The sequence below is a fragment of the Acanthopagrus latus genome, chromosome 9, assembly GCF_904848185.1.
Source record: "Acanthopagrus latus isolate v.2019 chromosome 9, fAcaLat1.1, whole genome shotgun sequence".
NCBI lineage: Eukaryota > Metazoa > Chordata > Actinopteri > Spariformes > Sparidae > Acanthopagrus > Acanthopagrus latus.
In genome coordinates, this window is record NC_051047.1 from 24,322,010 (window position 1) to 24,337,504 (window position 15,495).

At 39.4% G+C, this 15,495-nt stretch overlaps 1 protein-coding gene across 2 annotated transcripts in view; it reads right to left on the reverse strand.

The window, feature by feature from the left end:
- The window catches only part of slc39a10 (solute carrier family 39 member 10), a 37,524-nt gene extending 22,260 nt beyond the window's left edge, over positions 1 to 15,264 (reverse strand). The window contains exons 1-2 of one of the 2 annotated variants that reach the window (XR_005076751.1): positions 15,045 to 15,264; positions 255 to 338 (exon numbers count right to left, since the gene is read on the reverse strand). The gene's annotated coding sequence lies outside the window, so the exon portion shown is untranslated. The remainder of the gene's footprint in view (positions 1 to 254; positions 339 to 15,044) is intronic. The other variant, XM_037108633.1, reaches the window with a different exon arrangement.
- Positions 15,265 to 15,495: the final 231 nt, after the last annotated feature.

Consider the following 15,495-nt stretch of genomic DNA (forward strand, 5'->3'; position numbering starts at 1 on the left):
AATAAATGGGAGAGTAAACACAAATGGATCCAAGTGGAGTTTTACTGAAACACAGGTCAACACGATGTCATCAGCAAAGTTTGCTTATTTTTTTCAATCATATCATTCCACTTTGTTTGATTGCCCTGCAGTGGGTCTACACCCCTCCAGGGGGGGTCTGCTCTTTGCCCTTGATAAGCACTGACGTCATCACACTTTGGAAAGTCAATAATCCTGTCATCGCATTGTGGATTACAACGACATGGTCAACTCACCGTAATACGTTTTCCTCCGTCTTGGCCCCCAGTCCTGATGCTAGTGTGTGTGGGGGATGTTCAAACTCTTCTGAAATGTGCACTCTGCAAAAAAGATTAAAGAGGGGTGTTTTGTTTTTTTTGTTTTTTTAGTATTCCATTTAGCAAGTATTCCACTTACATGACAAAATGTTATCTGTAGCAGTGCTCATGCTGTCATAAGTGAAGAGTGATAAGAAAACTTCTCTGTCAGTGGCTAAAGATGTGAAACTATCAATGTATGGATGCAGTCCACACTGGATACTAAACTAATCTAATCAACTGAAGTTGGGTTCATGGACAAGGATTGTTTGAGATTGCTTTTGTACACTATTGGGCTTTCATTAACTTTCTATGAACACCCTTCTTTTGTTACAGCCTACTAAATGGAATCATAAATGCACAGGAGCCATGATACTGGAGAAAAAAACAGACAAATATCTTTTAACATTAAGGCAATGACAGTTGACAGTGACAAGCATGACAAACTTGACAGTTGGTGGTCTCTAAACAAAGAATACATATAAATTACAAGCCTAAATACTCCCACTGTCATATTTTCTAACCTAAGTTTTGGGGTTTTGGAGTGTTAAGCTCCGATGAAGCACTGTGCTGCAAACATACTGTGCTGATCTTAGAGAGGCAATCATTACCACCTTCTTAATGTTGAGGAAAGTTGTATTGAAAGTTGCATACTTTATTAGTTTTTCATAACTGTGAGACAGAGTAGGGGGGTTTAAATATCCTTTTGTTTTTTTACTTTGCAGCCATCATAAAAAAATACAATGAATATTTCAAATATTGTGTATTAGAGTCGTGTACAAACAACTAAACTCAACTCCCAGAGAAAACTGGGCGTATTGTTTTTCTCTGGCACTGAGTTGTTTCTATATTAAAGCTACATAATGACACATAAAACTTTGTATGCTTTAAAACAAAAATAACAACCTCTTTGAAAAAGATATCATGATCTGAATGTTAATCAGTTTAATTATAGTATAAGACTACTACATGAGCATGAATGTTTTGGCTTAAAATGACCAAGTAACCAGGTTAAAATACTCTAAAACTTTAACAAACACAACTTAAATGTTAAACTATAAATACAAAAGTTATGAGAAAGTCCTATTTATGTCGTTACTGCATGTGAGAAAAAATATTTTCCCTTTTTACAGGTTGTTCAGGAAATAACAGGAGTCTTGTTATTTCGCTCAAGGAGCAAAAAACTGACTTTGGCCCCTAAGCTGCCTCATATGATTCTCACACGACCAACACATCCGCCTCATATCAGCATAAAGCCGCTGTCAGCAGGGAAACTGAAAACAGGAAGGAAACATAACAATCTCCTGCAGTATTCAAGAAAATGACCATAAAAAACATGTTTTCTGTTGCAAAACAATTCCACTTTTGTAACAAAAATTTGCCATTTGATTATAAGATTATAAGCATTTTTGCCACTGTTCCTGGCCTTTATATGCACTCTCAGAACTGTATCAAGAAAAGCATAACCCACACAAAATTTGGTACCATGTTCAGTAGAGTTTTGAATAATATCCTTTGACAGAGTGGTGTCAGAGTAGATCTGCTGCAGCAGAAAAGTTACCATTTCACACGAAGTTAAACCGTGAGCATAAGCAGAGTGTTGACAAAGATGAAATTGCAAATTGAATCAAAAGAAAGTTGCAAAATAAAGAAAAGTTTCCTATTTGTGTTAAATGGCAACATTTATTCTGGTGATTCTGTTGCTTTCAAATGCATTGGGGATGTTACGAGCATTTCCAGGTGTTATTGTATTTTGTCCGCACAACATTTCTTTGTTGGCTTTTTTAAAACTTTTTTGTAACCTTTCGGAAGAGAAATACAACCATGCAGTTTTAGTAAAAATGTAAGATATATATATAAATGGCTAACATCTCTTATGCATGCCATTTTGGTGTTTTTTTTGTTTGTTTGTTTTTTAATAAATGGTGCAATGCTCTCAATCCTGCTTTGTTGTTTGTTTGTTTACTAGGCAACCTCACTGTCTCTACTGTGAAAAGTAATATACCAGAATGTCTCTTTTCTGAGAGTAAGAACAGAAACTTGCCTTCATGGCTTCCAAAGTGTATTAAAACTGTAGATAATAGTGAAATAACTATAACTTCCCTATAATGCATGTGAAGCCGGGGAACTATACAGCCAAAAATTGCAAGAAATGGTGACGACACAATTGTGATCGAGTCAGAGGACAAATATGTCAGAGTGGAGGTTTTCTTAGTAGGGCCTGAGGTGCATAAGAGAGGGCAGATGTCCGCTGCCACATGGACCCAACTCACAGCAGATGGTCTCTGAAACTCAGGGCATCATGATCTGCTGTTGTATTTTCCAATGTAGGGAAGTGAAAGACAGACACCTGAGTTCATGCAACATGTCTCTGTTGACAGCTATTACAGACAGCTTTAAAAAAAACAGATGTTTTCAGCTTAACCATCAGTATTTTAGAGACATTACCAACCCCTTCAGACAAAACATTACGTTGTTACAGCTTAGCCCAACTGTACAGAAGAAGCACTAGCGCAGATCTTTGTCGTTACACAGACAACCATCCATTTTAGCTGCAAAACAAAAACAGCCATCACTGTAGTCATTTGGACAGTCACACTAGCAATCAAGAGTAGCTATTCTGTGAAATTTGTCATAAGCTGTGCGGTAGGTAGGTCCACTGCAAATCTGCTGACTCAAGAACCTGTTGAAAGCCTGTGAACAGCCAGCCTGATAACAGCAGTCATTATCAGTGTGGTAGTAGGTAGAGACATATGTTTAGTCCGATTAGATTCCAACACACTCATCATCGAATCAATATGAAGACAAAGAACGACCAAGAAAAGTCAAACCAGACTTTTGGCTTCTCCAAACTAGGGCTGCATCGAACGAGTATTTCTAGTGTTGATTCATGTGTCGGTTATTTTCACCATTAATCGATTAATTATTTGGTCCAAAAAATGTCAGAAATTGGTGAAAAAAAAAAAACACAAGTCACACTAAAGAGGCTGGAATCAAGGAATTTTGTCTCTTTTTTAAATCTATATCATTTCTCAAACAGATTAATCAATTAACGAAATAGTTTTGCGACTTATTCAATAGTTTGAATACCCAATTATCATTGTAGCTTTACTCCAAACTCTCTTAAATGTCCATGTGACTGTCCTGGGTCAGCTCCAATCTTTTGAGACAACAAGACACCACATAATTCAGGCAATACCCTCCATCTCTTTGTGGTATGGACTTAGGCTGTGGGCTACCATGACACATGCAGGTGCAAATACATAAAAACATGCCACAACATCCCTCAGCTTCTTACTGAATAAAAAAAACATGACTACTACAACAAGTTCACGTTTAGTATGTTGAAGCCACTGAGTCGTTAGGACAACACTGTGGATGGATGCGGATGATGCTGTACATAGTGCTGAATTTAGACTGGCGAGACGCAGGTGTGTGCCTGATGCTCCGTGGCCTGGAAACATGTTCATCATAGTGCAAAAAAAAAAGACCGCGAGGCTCGACGCAACACAGACAGTTGTTAGCTAAATACTAAGCTGTGCTCATATCAAAAGAAATAACACCTTGGCAACACTCAAGAGTGATGCTTCTTACCTCAAGTCACAAATAAGCCAGAGAGGGATGGGAGTCACTCCACACCAATAAGAAATGTTCATGCCAGCACTAACCTAAGTAACAGGTTGAATGTTTTGAGGCTTTGGAGTCGAGTGACTTAACTAATTTGTACAGGGCGGAGGGGAGGCACAGGGAGGGAAATGTGTGTCTGCATGTTTGAGCAGTCAGGGAGTCTCAGATCAACCACCTGACCAGCTACTTATGCTGTGTGCTATCGGTAATACTGTGTGCACATTTTAGCGACGAGTCGGCAACTTAAAATGCATAGAATACATCAAAATGTCCAGCCACATGTTATCCCTAATCATGTTGTTCTCCTTTAAAAAAAAAAAAACCCATCCGCAGCAAGTTTGCTGAAAGACTTGGAGCTTATCCACCTCATGTCAGCGCTGATCTGAACTGATCCTTGTCCTACAGAGGTATGTGCTCCGTCTAGGTTATGGCTTAAACGTTGGCGAGACTGAGAACAATACATTTGTACAATAATATAGACTGCACTCGAACTAAACTGCAATGGTGCTCGTCAATAAAGTCCAATAGCAAAACAGCTGCAGATAGAATTTATGCATTATTAGATATAAAATATCTGATAATAAATGTACCCAAGTATCAAAAGTACAAGTAAAAGTAGATTATACATACAGTATTATTACATGCATATACTGAATACTTTGAATCGGATATTCTGCATCACTCTGAGTTTCAGAATCAGAGTTTTTTTTAAATGATTGAATTAATTAACCTGCTATACTCTGTCTCTCATTCAACATGCAATCTGAAATGTAACCAGTAACTAAAGTTATCAAGTGGCATACAAAGTACAACAGTTCCCTCCAATATTTAGTAGAGTGAAAGTATAAAGCAGCAGAAAATGGAAATACTTCAGTAAAGTACAAGTATCTCAAACAGTGTTTATGTACAATACTTGAAGATCTTTACTTAATGCCAAATATATAGTTACATTTGTTCTTATTTTTTGTGCTGACAAAATGCAGGTAAGTGGAAGTATAAAAGTAGTAAATGTGAGTAAATGTTCTTTGTTGCGTTCCATCACTAACACAGATTCTCCAGCATGACTCAAAATGCCCCGTCTACATAAAAGACTATCTTAAACAGCAGGTGTGTGGGAATGGTGTTCCATGTGCTGCAGAGTGTGGACACAGCACTAAAACAAACAGAGCCAGGCCTATGTTTACAGAATTCTTATTAAAAACCTGCAGCTGGCAGCAACAGTAAGGTTCACCTCGGCCTTGTACTGTATCAAGGTAGGGTTACATGAAAAAGTAAAACAACTTCAGAGGCTTTTAACAATCCTCCTACCACAGGGTTCCTATACATTTTACACCGGTTCAAATTCAAGCACTTTTCAAGGTGGCTTTTTCAAGCTTTTCCATGATCTTACACTCAAGGTAAATAACATGTTTATACACATGTATATGATCAAAACAAATCAAGTAATGATAGTCTTCTAAAGAGGGTTGATGAATTAAAGGAAAACCACATTTCAAAATGTGTTGCCTGTGTGTAGGTAGACTTTATATCATGTGTAACTGCACTGAGCCAACATAAAACAATTTATTATGAAAGTAATACAGTTAGAATCTTCACAAATGTCAACATCAACGTTGCAATGTGCTCATGTGCAATAGGGGAATCACAAGAGAAGCCTGTCTGATGTAATATACAACATTTACTCTGATGTAAACGTGCTTGAATACATGGGAGATTGTTGAATCATCAATCACAGTCATTCTTGATAAATCTATCAAACAGAGCAGGGCCTGCTTTGGTTGTCTTAAAACTTCCAGCAACTATACGAACCATGTAACCTGTAAGCCCCTGCGGACACTGGCATGAAACTGAGCCACAAATGTTTGAGAAGAAATCACTTAATTCAACAAAAGATGCAAATGAAACTGTATAATGAGGTGCCAACATGCTCAGGCTTTAAAAATGCCTCACCTGTCTGTCAACACACTTTGCATCCTATACCATCTTTTTTTATTTTTTATTTTATTTTTAAACTTTATTTTTTCACGTTTTTTTACACAAAACTTAGGTAGCATCCGTATAATGGACAGAATTAGGTATGGCTACAACAAGATGTGGCTAAGTAGTACAAATGCTTGCCAAGTTGTGCCCCTATAAACACAGAAGAGACATCAGAAAGAGAAAGAAAAAGCAAAGCATATGCACATATACTGTACGTCTAAACACGTGTTATCTCGAGTGCACCCGTTCACTTACAACCATATGACTAAGTAAACAACTACATATTCATATACCAATGCACACCTACATATGAACACTCGTGAACATAACATGGGGGAACCATGGGTTGCGAGTAGGTCATATGTCACAAACATTACAGCAGTATGGTCATAGTCGTTCTTAAAACCAGGATATACGTAGCATTAAGGTTGATTATCACCTCTTCTTGTAATATAAGTGCTCCATTTTTCCCAGAGGGCATCACCTTTGTCCCTTTGTAATCTGAGACTAAACGTCAGTAGTTCCATTATTTGGATGTCTTTAATTATGGCTTCCCACTGATTAACTGTGGGAGGTTCTGTATTGAGCCATCTTCTTGTTATGGCTTTTTTGCTGGCAGCCATGAAGATTTTTAGGAGGTATCTGTCTTTTTTTGGTAATTCTGTGTCCATATTACCCAGGTAGAATGATAAAAAAGTGAAATTAAAATTATACTGCAAGACCTCACTGATAGTACTTTCAACTCCTTGCCAGAAGGATCTAAGCATGGTGCAACTCCAGAATATATGTGTATGATCTGCCATACTGTGTCCACATCCTCTCCAGCAAGTAGGTTGTTGTCCTGTCTGTTTAGACTTTTGCTTTGGTGTTATGAAGAATCGGATGCAGTTTTTCCAGGAAAAATCCCTCCATAGTTGTGAGGCTGTAGTGGTAATTTGTGTGTTAATTACATTCGTCCAGTCTTCAGAAGTAATTACGATTCCCGACTCATTTTCCCATTTCGCCTTAATATAATTTGTTGAATGACCTCTTAATTCAGCTATGTGTCTATATAGTTCGCCAATTATCTTTCTGAACAGTTTTGTGTTATAGGCTTTGATAAACATTTTGGTAATACCTGATATATCTTCCTGTATTAGTCCTTTAATGTTCGTGTCAAAGTAGTGCCGGAGTTGAAGGTACCTATAAAAATCCTGCCGGGCTAGGCCGAATTTATCTGATATGGACTTGAAGTCTATGAATTCCTGGTTTTCAACTAATTGGCATAATGTGGAGAGTCCTTTTCTCGCCCATTGAGTAAAGCCTCCATCATTCATACCAGGTTTGAAATCTGGGTCATGGGTTGGCCACATTAAAATTCGAATTTCTTTCTGGATATTAAGTTGTTTCACCATGCCAATCCAGATTTCTATAGAAAATCTAACCCATTGGCTCTGGATATCATGTTTTTTAGCCTCTATTAGGCTTCCTAGTAGACTCTGTATAGGCCTGTCTGACAGTGATAGCTCTACATCTTTCCATTTTGCGCAGTAGTCTTTATTGCACCAGAGCAGCAGGGGTCTTATTTGTGCTGCTAAATAGTAATCTTTGAGCCTCGGTAAGCCCATCCCCCCACTATACTTTGGCAGCTGTAAAGTTTTGTATCTCACCCTGGGACCTTTTCCATTCCAGATGAAACGGGATATCATCTTATCCCACTCTCTAAATTGACTATCAGGGATACAAACAGGTAAGGATTGAAACAGATAGAGTAATCTGGGTAAAATGTTTGCTTTTATTGTCATAATTCTGTTACCAAGATCTAGGGGCAGAGAGGCCCATCTGTCTAGATCTTCCTTTAAATGTGAATTTATTCTTACATAATTTTCATAGAACAACTGTGTTATATCCTTGGTCAATTTAACGCCTAAATATTTAATAGAGGTTGAGTCCCAGTTAAAACTGTACTTATTTTTTAGTTCTATTGATGGGACGAAATTGAACGTCAGGGCTTGTGTTTTATCAACATTAAGGGAGTAGCCTGACAGACTTCCATATGCCTGCAGGAAATCCATTAATCTTGGAATTCCTGACTCTGGGTTCTTTAGGCTGACCAGCACGTCATCCGCATAAAGACATATTTTGTATTCTATACCTTTTATTGTGATGCCCTCTAGGTCAGGATTCTGTCTTACGGCTTGTGCAAGAGGTTCAATGAAGAGGTTAAAGAGCAGTGGGCTGGCTGGGCAGCCCTGACGACAACCGCGTTGCAGGTGGATAGTTTCTGACAGGCCTCCATTTACTTTGATTCTGGCTACGGGGGATGTATATAGTGTTTTGATGCCTTTAATGAACTTCTCATGGAAGCCTAATTTTGCCATGACTGCATGAAGAAATTCCCACCCCACGGAATCAAATGCCTTTTCCGCATCCATACTAAGCAGAATAGCTCCAATTTTTTCCCTTTCTATCTGTTCAATGGTGTGAAGGGTTCTCCTTATGTTGTCCTGTGTTTGTCTACATTTAATAAATCCAGTTTGATCTTCGTCTATCAAAAAAGGGATCACCTCCTCCAATCTTTTAGTTAAAATAGTTGCATATAATTTATAATCTTGATTTAAAACACTGATAGGTCTATAAGAGCCACATTCTTTCGGGTCCTTGCCCTCTTTTGGAATCACAGAGATGGTAGCTTCCCTCCAGGATGGGGGGATGACTCCCTCCCTCAGGGTGTAATTGAAGCTTTTATGTAGTATTGGTATTAATTGTTCCCTCAGTGATTTATACCATTCTCCTGGAAATCCGTCAGTCCCTGGAGACTTAGAAGACTTCAGGGAGGAGATCGCCTTGTCAATTTCTTCGGGTGATATTTCTTTTGTTAATTTTCCATTTTGCAATTTCCCCAAGGAGGGCAGATCCAGTTGGCTCAGAAACTCTTCTACTTTAGCAGGTTCGAATGGTGTGGGTTGAGTATACAGGTTCTGGTAAAAATTTTCAAATGCTTTCTGTATTCCCTCTAGTTTGTATATAACTTTTTTAGTGGCAGGATCCCTAATCCTATAGACTGTGTTTTCTGATTGCTGTTTTCGCAGCCTCCATGCTAACAGCTTGGATGCTTTCGAGCCTGCCTCGTAGTATCTCTGTTTTGTAAACCTGAGATTTTTCTCTATTTCATCACAGTAAATCTTGTCTATTTCTTGTTTGAGTGGTCTCATCTGTAGAAGTAATTGTGGATCTTTATTTTTGCTGTGTTTCTGTTCCAGTTCTGTTAGTTGATTCTGCAGGTTTAACAGTTTTTGAGTTTTCATTTTTTTTATGAATGCAGATTCTGATATAATTTTCCCCCGCAGGACTGCTTTGGCAGCATCCCACAGCATCACTGGGTTCACATTGCCATCATCATTGTCCTCCAAATATGTTTTTAATTCTATCTTTATTTTCTCTTTAAACTCAGGGTTGTTTAACATGCTTACATTTAATCTCCATGTTGTCACTTTGGGTTTAGTATCTAGATGTAATTTCAGGTGGACACTAGAGTGGTCTGATATATCTCTCTGGTTTATCTCACACTCCTTTAACCTGTGCCTCTCTGAATTATGGACAAGTAGGTAGTCAATCCTTGAATATGCATTGTGACGATTTGAATAGAAAGTATACTGCCTATCTCGATGATGGAAATCCCTCCAAACGTCTATCAAGCCCAGGTCTTGGATTCTCCTTTTAATCCATCTCTCAGTAGGAGTGATTTTCCTTGGTTCAAAATTACATTAAGGTCTCCTGCACAAATCAAGACTCCAGCAGATTGGAACGCTATTAAATCGAATATTGTCTTATAAAATGTTTTGTTGCTGCCTGGGGGCGCATATACGTTCAACAGGGTCATGTCCTTATCATCTAATTTGCCCTTTACCATTATGAACCTACCCTCCCTGTCTTTGGTCTCCGACTGGAATTCAAAATGAACCTTGTTTGGTATCAAAATAGCCACGCCCCTCTTGCGTCCTGCTTTAAAAGATGAATAGTAAGTATGTTTAAAACCCATATTCTTTATCTTTTCATGCTCCTGGTCCGTTAGATGGGTTTCTTGCCAAAATATAATGTGTGCCTTTTCCCTTTTTATTTTGGATATTGCTTTACTTCTCTTGACAGGAGTCGACAAACCATTGACATTTAGGGTGATAACCTTAAATTCTTTGTTACTCAGCTATAGACCAGTATTCTCCTGGACACTCACTCGCTTCCCCTGAAAACAAAAAATAAGAACCATGAACAGTCATAACAGAACAGTCAAGACCGTAAAACGTTACGGTGAACAAGAAAGGGTCTTCCATAGAAGAGGTAATCCCTGGACCTCTTGTGTAGGGGGGTGTTGCAGCCGCCGAGTTGCGGGGCCCCCTCGGGTTGTTTGAGTGGGTGGCTGTCATTCAAACACCACAGACCGACTGCCCTATTCTGAAACTAAAGTGATACAGAAGTCTTGGCCCATAAACATCAAAGAAAGTATTCTGTATTATGTAAAGGCGCACTGCGTGCAAAATAAACACTAATTTGGTGTTATAGGTTCATAATAACAACATAATTACTGGCATAGTAATAATAATAAGAGTGGCATTCAATGAAAAATCTACACACATTGAGAAAGAAGAGAAAAAAAAAAAAAAAAGCCCAATAGTGTACTTAACTTAGGTTACTCTACCCTTAACTATGACTTGAAATATTGCATACGTGCGCCTTAATCGTTGAACACTCAATTGTGACTCACCATTAGGGAGAGGCAACGCTATTCAGAATGGCTGAGGAATATAGCCTACCGTCTCTGTCCAACAATAAGTAATAAAGATGAAAACATCACGGTACAGGAAAGCTGGAGTTATGATGGGGTAATGTAGGTCAACTAGTCCTCAGCCTCTGTGTCAGTCCCCCGATGAAACTCGCGGAGCTTGTCCCGGATCCTCTGCTGATATTCCCTGCCGTCTCTGTGTCTTTTCACCTGTTGCCAGCTGAAGTGGGGACGTGGCATTTCCCCCGTTCTGCCCTCGGGTCTCGGAGGGATCGGGAATCCCTTTGCTCGTAGGTCGTCCCCGGCTTGATCCGCGTTATCATACGTTACTGTCCCTGAGTCCAGAAAGACGCGCATTTTTGCCATCGGTGTACGGAACTTGATTCCCTTCTCTTTCAATACTTTCTTAATCGGCAGGTATTCCCTCCTTTTCTCCATTACAGCTGTTGCGTAGTCATGGTCGAAAAAAACCCTGTTGCCATCAACCATGATGGTTTTTTTCCACGCCGCGCTGATAATCCGCTCTTTGGTTGAATATTTCAGGAATTTAACGATTGTTGATCTCGGGGGGGCATTGTCGGCTGGTTTGGGGCCGAGAGCTCTGTGTGCACGTTCAATACCAAGTTCGTTTGGGCCGGTGCCCTCGCCCAGTTCAGTTTGAATGAGGTTCTCCACGAAGCGGATCATTGAGGTGCCCTCGGCTCCTTCTTTTATGCCGTAGATCCTTATGTTGTTGCGGCGGGAATGGCCTTCGAGTTCGGTTAGTTTTGAGTTCGAGTTGCGTCCTCTGCATCTGGTTTAAAGTTTCATTCACTTCAATACTGAACGTCTCCACCTCTCCTACCCGGTGCTCTGCTTCCCCCAGTCTCTGTGACACCACTTCAATTTTCTTCACGGTCTCCTCCATCTTCAGATTAATATCCGATCTCATTTCACCAAGTTGTTTTTTAATATCCTCTTGAATGTTGCTCTGGAAGCCTGTGAACTGTTTTGAGATGTTGTTTTCCAGTTCAGACGTCGCGTTAGCCATGGCTTCACTTATGACGTTACGGATGGAGGCTAACGAGACCGCACCTAGCGTAGCCTCCTCGTCACTACAGCCTGCATATTCCACCTCAGTTTCCTTTTTTTGGCTTCTCGTCGACCTGCTGGGGCCACGTTCTTCTCCCCCCGACATTTGTTTATATTTCTGAGCTCCTGTTAAGTAAATCTCCTGTATTAATTGGGGGTTTGCGGCAGTGCGGTCGGGAGCAATGTTCTCACGCAGCCATTTCCACCCTCATGCGACCGGAAGTCCCGCATCCTATACCATCTTGTCTCAGCCAATATAAAACATTTTACAACAAATTTCAACAATTGAGAAAGCTACAATTTCAAGCAGTTTTGAACACATTATCTAAATTTCAAGCGTTTTCTTACCCTTGAAAATCATTTCTGAAAACGTTTTCATGGATTTCCAGCACCTATATTAATCCCCATTACCTTTAAGCCTGAGGACACTGAGGAGGAACCATGAGACAAATGTTTATGATTAAGTGGCCAACACAGTCAGGCTTAAGGGGTGTTACACTACTTGTTACAGATTTTGGATCACCCCTCTTCCGAGTTTCTTTACAGTTACCAGGTACTGTATCTTAATTTGAAAAGACTTAGATTTGACGTTGCTTTATTAATTGTCATTGGTTGTATGAGAAGGAAAAAAAAAAACCCTCCCTTGATAGCATGAGATTCAGGCTACACTGTAATATCAGCGGACAAATTGCCAGAGGCCATTTTTGGCAAATTATACTGCAAGAGATGTCTTACTCATAGAGGCTGTAAATAATATTTAACCACATCACTCATAGCAATCATAGGGTAATTTAGGGCTTGTTTAATTACATAAGTGGATGAGAGGTCATTTTTGGATTTAAGAGTTGATTTCAGCAACAGTCTGGCTCAGTGTAATGCTCTCATACGTGTGTGCTTTGTCCTCAGTGGACTCCAAACAACAGGAAACTCAAGGAACCTTGGGCAGCTTGCAATCTAGCTCCAAGCCGAGATATGATGGGTGCATGTTTGCATTTTCTTTCTTTGTATCCCAGTGTAATCCAAAAAGTTAGCAACAAACCCATTTTGTAAACAGTTACATATATAAGCCCTGGTTTTCTGTCCACATACAGTAAGCTTACTTAAGATGGTTAAGCAAGCAAAGGCGAGACAAAAACACAATTTCACAAACAGCATTCGAGACTGTGTGTATGTCATATGGGAGACAAAATTGGTTGCATTGTGATACACAGAACAGACAAACTCATGAGATCCCATTTGTGACAAAGTCGAGTCTCTGTTCGGTTTTCCAGCACCTCCCTGCATCTCGGTCATCAATCATTGTAAGTAATCATGCAACTGAACTTGTTGGAATGTAGCTCTGATTAACTTTGGAGGCTGTTTGCTACTCTACAGAAGAGGCATTTTATTTAATCATTTAGGGGATCATGTGTATTGCATTACGAAAGCAACACTTGATCATTGAGCCCTTTAAGCATTTTAAAATGTACAATGACACAATGGAAGTCTGTACAAAATATACCTAAAGTACACTTTCAGGCTGTGTGTTGCAATCATAAGAGGTAGTGGGATGTTGTGGTTGGAAATAAGGTTTCGTAACACAGCTGAACATTTTACGGGGAACTTCCCTGATGTCGCACAGAAGGGACAGTTTAGTAGTCATGTTGGTGACAACTCGGACTAGATACATACTGCACATGCAGTATCTCTGTGACAGTGTTTATCTTCTACTCCGTTTGACCAAAGATGAAAATAGCAGTGGTATACTAGTTTTAAAGTTTAATGCAGTATTAAAAGTGACTGTTGTACATCTGCTAATCAAAGATATTAAGTTTCACCATGTTAGTATTTGAAAAAAAAATATATTTATCAGATACTTATATATACACTATTTACATCTGTCAGGACATAACATTTAGTAAAATGTAAAAGTGTATTTTGGCTGTGGTATTAAACGTGATGGTTATTATAATGTATATACAAGCTGATCGAAGGTATTTTAATTTACCATGTTAGTATCTTAAGTATTATATAACTAAATCAAGTTTTTATATATACACACACACACACACACTATTTACATCTGTCAGGGCATAACATTTTGTAAAATTATAAATTGCCTGCCCAACTTAAAAATACTATTATCAACTGATAATAAAAACAATGTCATATTGAAAACCATGATACCATTAAACCACATTTTAAAGATAGCAATGGTGAAACAAAGTAATGACAAAATCCTCAGATTACAACTTCTTAAATGTGAAAATTTCTCTCTTATTGTACAGAATATCTTTGGGTTGTGGACAAAGCAACACTTTTGATTTCATCATGGGAAACAGTTGAGTACTTTTTGTTGCCGATACTTCTGAAAGCAGGAAAAGTATTTTACTGTGTAGAATTTCCATGTTTACTTATAAATAAATAAATAAATAAATAAAAAAAAATAAATCTGTGTAGTTCCTCCATCACTGCTAATTGCCTACCAAAACATTTCCTCATGTGGATTCTAAATCAAGCTCTTCCTCAGTGATTTGTTTATAGTGACATGTGCCATGTTAGAACTGCACTGAATACTCATCAATATATGAATATTACCATGAGGTAAATGTCACATTTACATACGACCACAAGCAGCCGCTACACATGCTGTGTCCGCCGAATGAGCTCGATCAAATGTGCCATTTTATGTAAATATTATTTTAAAAAAAAAAACAAAAAAAACAAATTACATATCAAGCCAATTCAATCAGATGACTGGGTCTCGCTTTAGGCATATTGTATTTAGCTTTCAGATTAAAGTCGAGAAACGTATGCCGCCCATCACTAACTACTCAATGGGAGGGGGCTTGGACACCGCACGTGGTGCGCATAATGAAACACTGATTAGGCTCCATCGTCATTGAAACGTGCCCACCAAACGGCAGCTTTTAAAAACAGACAAAGCGATTTAAAACACCAGTAATTAACTAGTCGCCAATACCCAAATCCGTCTCCTTACACCACCCGAGGCGCAACGCTCAAAGCCGCCCAACCCGTCTGTTTGGTTAACAGTCGCCCCGTTCGGACATGGTAATACTAACGCCAGCCCGTAAACGAAGCAACAATTCAACCAGCTAACGTTAGCTAGCAGAGGACTCGGAGGAAATTAGCTCACAGCCGACAAAGAGCAACCGTTTACACATGCTGTCTCAAATAACGCCATAAACGTTCAGAAACAGCGGTTAGTAACATCTAACACGTTGCGGCAAAAACGCTGCTCGGGTCCATGTTGTGGGAGTGAATGATAACAAATGGGTTTTTTATATAGTTACCTCACTCGAGTGCCGTGTGCATTTCCTCTCCGCTCGGTACTAAAAAAAAAAAAAGAAATGCGCCGTCTGCTTTACGTCAACGGGCGAAGGGCCTGGCATTCACCAACGGCTGGCGCGCACTTTATGTAGACTTCCAGAAGGGGCGGGCCCAGAGTCTACGCAATCTGCGCAACGGGTTAGAAGAGGAAAGCGCTGACGATTCTCTCCGCCACATTGTGGCTATCATATGACCTCCTCCGGAAATGATTTTTCACACAGACGGCAGTGAGCGAGCGGCACGACAGCGAGCAGACACCGTCATCCGAATACACACACACACACACACACACACACACACACACACACACACACACACACACACACACACGTACACTATAATTATAAGTCATATCCTGTCTGTGCGTTTTCATTGCAGCTCTTCATATAAGTCCAGGAAGATGAGGTTGCTCTC